General features: G+C 29.9%; 1 long non-coding RNA gene across 1 annotated transcript; it reads right to left on the bottom strand.

The window, feature by feature from the left end:
- Window positions 1-1,587: 1,587 nt before the first annotated feature.
- LOC111883502 (uncharacterized) lies at window positions 1,588-5,645 on the bottom strand. Its single transcript, XR_002847463.3, has 3 exons — window positions 2,867-5,645; window positions 2,667-2,760; window positions 1,588-1,967 (listed from the first exon to the last, which is right to left on the bottom strand). It is a non-coding gene; the product is annotated as an uncharacterized LOC111883502 (long non-coding RNA).
- Window positions 5,646-6,000: the final 355 nt, after the last annotated feature.

Below are 6,000 nucleotides of genomic sequence, written 5' to 3' on the forward strand. Positions count from 1 at the left end.
CTAATAAATGAAACCTAAATATGTCATATGTCATTTTTTAAGCATACTGATGTTACATGTCATTTTCATAGTATTTTATATTTTTTTTTATTTCACTCGATATAAATCTTATATTTTAAGGAAGCTTAAAATTTTAATTTTTCGATTAACGAATAATATAAATCGTAATAAAATCTGAAAATTAATTTGAATTCAAAGTTTAGCATTAAATTTGAAATGTGATATATTTTCTATATTATTCTGATTTGTGAACCATGTAGTACATGGATTTATAATCTAGTTAAATTATAAATATTACACTTTTTAGAAATTAATGGTATTAGAGTTGTCATTGTACAATTTTCTGAAATTACAATTAATGTTTATAATATTATTTTTAATAAATGAATGTTTTTTTGCTACTTGTCACATTTTCATTCAATTTGTCAAATGTCACTTTGTGTTATTTTGAATTAATTTTTTCCCATGTGTCATTTTATGAGTTTTTCTATTTTATTAAATACCACAAAATATTTTACTATAATAATTGCAATAAATGTAGTAATGAATGGATATCAATTTCATTAATATGCTTACCTTTTAATTTCAAAATTCTTAAAATTAAAGATTATTAGTTTCTTTTATTTATTTAAATTACTTGTTTAAATTTAAAAGATAATAAACATTTATATTATAATAATTCATTATTTTTCTTATTTTCTTATAAATTCAAAATTCTCAAATATTTTGATATATATATATATATATATATATATATATATATATATATATATATATATATATATATATATATATATATATTAACTCATATAATACATGGGTCTAACAACTAGTTAATAAAGTAATATAATCTTTTTAGTTCCATGTACGATATACAAACGATTTCTTTGGGTTATCTAATCATGCAACATTGAATAATCAAATCACAAAACATAATATTTTTGATAAACACAAAAATAACATAATTTTTTTTTATACATCAATGGATATTTTTTTGAGTTTTTATGAAGTTATCCGTTATTTCTAAGTAGTATTTACATGTTTCTCATTTATATTAGTTTTTTCTTGTATTGAACTACAAAACCTAAACCACTTGGGTTGTGGTGACTTGGTAAGCCATGTGGAAGATATGATAGATAACCTATTGACCCATGTTCAAATCCTGACACTACTAAACCCTTGTGGCCATGGAGGTTCGCTTGCAGTGACTCCAAGGCATGAGGCAAAGCCTCATGTTTGTAGCGGGGGATTAGTCGGTGCACGAAAGCTGGCCCGGAAACCCTCGTTAGGGAAGTTCCCTTTCCAAAAAAAAAACTACACAACCTAGGCTAGAAATGTGTGTATACATTGATAAACTACATTATTTGGATGGCCAACACTAAACATGTCCCTTCAAGGAAACAAATGGCCACACGGGCCGATTATAAGTAACATAAACTTGACTAAACAACCACATATATATATATATATATATATATATATATATATATATATATATATATATATATATATATATATATATATATATATATATACTAGGAAACTTAACGGGGGCCGTGATAATCATGGCCCCTGGGATTTGATTTGTAAGCTAGTTTGATGTGATTCTAGAAAAACACGTTTTATACTCGCAATATAGCTTTTCATTGAATATTTTTGTTATTGTTTCTAAAAGTATAAGGGCACAAAGGTAATTAGAGCAGAAGTTATGTTTTCCTCATTATGATTTATAACATTTTCCTTTTGGTAAACATCTTGTACCTTTTTTCTTATTACATCCTCTATAGAGTTGCTCTTTTCTTTCATATCCATTTCAAACACTTATAGATTCCAAGGCATTTTTATGGGTGTATAGAAGCTTCAACCTGCAAAAATGGGTTGCCTGATCTCCCACTTTAACTGCCCTGGTGTATAAGGTTATGAGGGGGCTCGCCATAGGCGATCATATGAAGACACTAAATCTCCACCTGAAAAAAAAAATAAGATTAAGTATTACTTGAAACTATCAAAATTTTCCTAAATGTATGAAAAAAGTTAAAATACAAGATGTCACTCTTTCATTTGTAATCGTTTCTTGGTAAAACGGAGCAGTTACTTGTATAATCAAGATAGCCATGCAATAAGATTTATTGTTCATTTCAATAGGTGACTTCTGAATTCTATTCATTTTAACCTCACAAACATTTAAATAAGTTGATCATACTTTATAAATCTTTGTGAATCTTTATTCATTTTAACCCCTCAAAATTTTCCCGACCATTATTTCTTAGAGTCGTTGAAAATTCCATCTCACTTCTATGTTGATCCTCATACTGCTTCATTCTAACTTGTTGTATGACAGTCGACTGCTCCCTTGCCCCAAAATAGTACATGACATGCTCTATGAATTGCTACAAATTTGAGCAAAATAGTACAGGACAAGCTTTTGTGGAACCTTACAAAAGGGCATAACTTATAAATCGTGAAGTATACATTATAAGACTTTATTATATAAGCACATTGCTTCGACTATGGTGTATTGCCGTCTATACTTCTCTGTTATTATGGATTCAAACGACTAATCTCAGTACCAACACTTCTTGTTACGTTCAATTTAATTTTAAGGTTAATTGTGATATATGTAACAGATTACATTATAAAAAAAATTAATAAAAAAAATCACCTACCCATCTACAATAATTAACAACACATGATATTGGCCCCTGATATGTTTAATAATAGTCATAGCATGTTCAGTGATAGGGGCAACTGATGTCAGTCCTATAAAAACATGAAATACAAATATAAAGGTTAAAAGGAAAAAATGGTAAATTTTATGTGGTATTCAAGATATAAAGAAAAAAAATTAGAGTATAAGATCTCATACATGCAAGCTTTAAATAAGCGACAATTTCCATGTATCTGCTCAAGAATTCCTCAAATCCATTATGAGAGCATTCTTCAGGATAAAAATAGAAAACATCTTCATCGTGTGTTGAAATACACTAAGAAAGCAAATGAATTTTTTGTACATTTTAGTGACGCAGTAGCTGTTGTGGCCATTAAGAATGAAGGTTTCTTTACAGGTATGTTCTTTTCATGCTTGTAATTATCCAGAAGGGCATCCTTCCATTTAGCCACTTTACCCAAACATTGACTTACTTTTTTTTTTCTTCTCTTATATAAGAGGATTCTTCAAGGTGGAGTGATTTCTGCCCATGGAATATGAAACGGCTGCCACCACCCCACCCCACCCCTCACCCCGACAACCCAAGCTTACGCCCAACCCCAATGTCATATAACAATGTACTTCCATTTCTTATTAGGACAATATATTTTGAAAATCTTTTCAGTTGTAGCAACGAAAATTGAAAATCAATGGAAGTACATCGCTATTTTTTGCATCTAAAAGCCCATAATATTTATATTATAGTTGAAGTCCTAAGATATCAATGTACACCATCATAATCATGTAGGATGTTATAGTAAACAAATGGAGTAGGATGCTATAATAAGCCAATAAAGTAAAGTACGCTGTTATTTTTATCTGAAACAAAATAGAAAAATATTGTATTTTTCATGGTAGTGATGCATCTATAATCATGTCGGATGTGATAATAAGGGAATAAAATAGGATGCTTTAGTAAGCAAATAAAGCAAAGTATGTAGCCATTTCTTTTAATTTTCATCAATTTTGCCAATTGAACCGGTTAAATCTTCCATTTTATGGTCCATGTTTTTTGTCATAGATGGTTAAATGTAAAACGGAAAAGTATATTATATTTCATAATGTCATGTTTAATTTTACACTTTAGTTTTTACATTTAAATAATACCTATTGAAATTTATCATTATTCAGTTACAGCCTTACAAGTATTATATTGAAGTAAAAACATATAATTTTTAACTTATCTCATAGTATTAATTTGTAGATTCCAAGTAAACCAAAACAAAAAAAATAGTAAAAATGATAATCGAATGTCATTGTTTTCTTCAGGTTCACCAGCTGACATGACAATTAGCATTGTGGTGGCAAAATTGTCTACCAATTGCCTATAAAAAAGTGCAACTTGCCTTCTTGACAAAAAAAGAATGCAAGTATGCTTCGACTGTTAAGGTAAAACATTAATTTTAATTCGGCTTCAGATTTAACATAGATACCTACACATTATATGCCAAAAGGAAGAAAAGTAACGTGGCTTTAGCGCATTCAACCATTGTTGGTTCAAGACCATAACGATAATGAAAGCTATGCCTCTTTTCTTCAAATTTCACTGTAGCCTGTAATTCAATATGAAGCTTGGTTTGTTATATGTGTAAAATAGCTAAGTTAAGCGATCCAATTGGTTGATATAACCAACATCTTGACTGGTAAGAGCCACAAAGAGAGTAGTGAAGCAAATAAACCACCATGCAATGATGGACTTGAGACGATGAAAATTGGAAAAGAAGATATGGAAACAATTTAACCACCTATCACATTTTACCTACCATGTATGCTCCTTGTATCATCACATCAAATTAAAATATTAAATAATCTAATCATTATTCTCAATCAAGAAAACTCAAACATAACTCACTTGAAAGTTTAAAATGTAAACATACCTGAATATGAAAATATATGGCAGTACCATCTTTACTTTTCTCATCGGTTGCCATTAATTTTCCTTTACAAAGTTGATAAGATGAAGCAGAAAAGTAAGTACAATTTCCTAAAGATAGGGTATTCTTTCAACTGTTGACCTCAAAGTCAACATGTTACTACCTAATAATAAAGCAAAAAAGTTGAAAAAGAAAGAGTGAAAACATCCATCTACTAAATCATTTTCTCTCGTAGGCTCAGAAGTGATTTTTGATTGTTCTAGCAACTTAATCTGTAGCCACCTTACTTTTCTAACAAAAGATTACACATATGTATAAAGCATTTCTTAAGCTCTAGTAGATTCGATTTGAGGTACGAATAACTAAATAAACCAATTTACAGAGGTTCAAGAACTTTATTGCAATTGAAGCGGCAAAGGGAAGCTAGCGACACAACGTGGAAGAGCTTCAAGGTGGGGGCCGACACTCATATCAAAGCATATGATATGATGCTTGTCCTTTTGACATAGAAAAGCACCAGAAGGTAGAGGAACAAGTGATTATATATACCTCAGGGCAACATCAGATGCTCTAGATAATTGTAAAAAGACCATTTTAAAGACTAAGTAAGAAAAATATAGATAATATATGTAATCCAACCCTAATAAACCCTAAAATGCATAGCTTAAATTGAACCTGAAATTATGAAATTAGTCATTGGGAGAAAAAGGAGAAGAAAAGCGAGACAAAGAGAATAGAGTAAGTCATGAAGAAGAAGAAAAAGAAGAAGAAGTGACCCAGAGGAAATTACTTACATTGAATAAGGAGGAGAACCGAAGTAAAATCTATTGGACCAAAAATAAACCGCTCACTTCAATTAGACCAAAATACGTCAGCTTTGGGGGAAACAAACCAGAAGAGGGAAGCAACTTTGTAATCATTCTTTATTTCTTTCCCTCATAGTATATATTTAATGTTTATTCATTATGATCAAAAGGCTAACCCCAGCTGCAATATGTTTAAGTCTTTAAGAGATTAGAAAACTTTAAAGAAATAGTTAACATATATAAGGTGAAAGAAAAGGATGCTGGTGAAAGATAAGAATGCTATGAACCATACATAGAGAATTTTATCTGAAGATAGTGGCATTACAGGTGTCCGGTTTAAAGATCTGGTTATCAAGAAACACAATCGTGTATTTACATGCATGTAAGTTTTAATGTTTCATTCTTACCACACGTACATACACACACTCACAAAAGACATGAATTTTGTTCAATATGGTTAGAATTATTTTGGATTGTTACCAAATCAATAACTTATATTTGTTAGAATTAAGCTAGATACTTTGTAAATATTATCTAATTATAATTAGTTTGTTGGTAAAAGCCGTTATCAGTTATGTAACCGTCCTAATGAATGGACGTGATGGTTAGGGAT

This window comes from Lactuca sativa, chromosome 3 (genome assembly GCF_002870075.4).
Source record: "Lactuca sativa cultivar Salinas chromosome 3, Lsat_Salinas_v11, whole genome shotgun sequence".
Classification (NCBI taxonomy): Eukaryota; Viridiplantae; Streptophyta; class Magnoliopsida; order Asterales; family Asteraceae; genus Lactuca; species Lactuca sativa.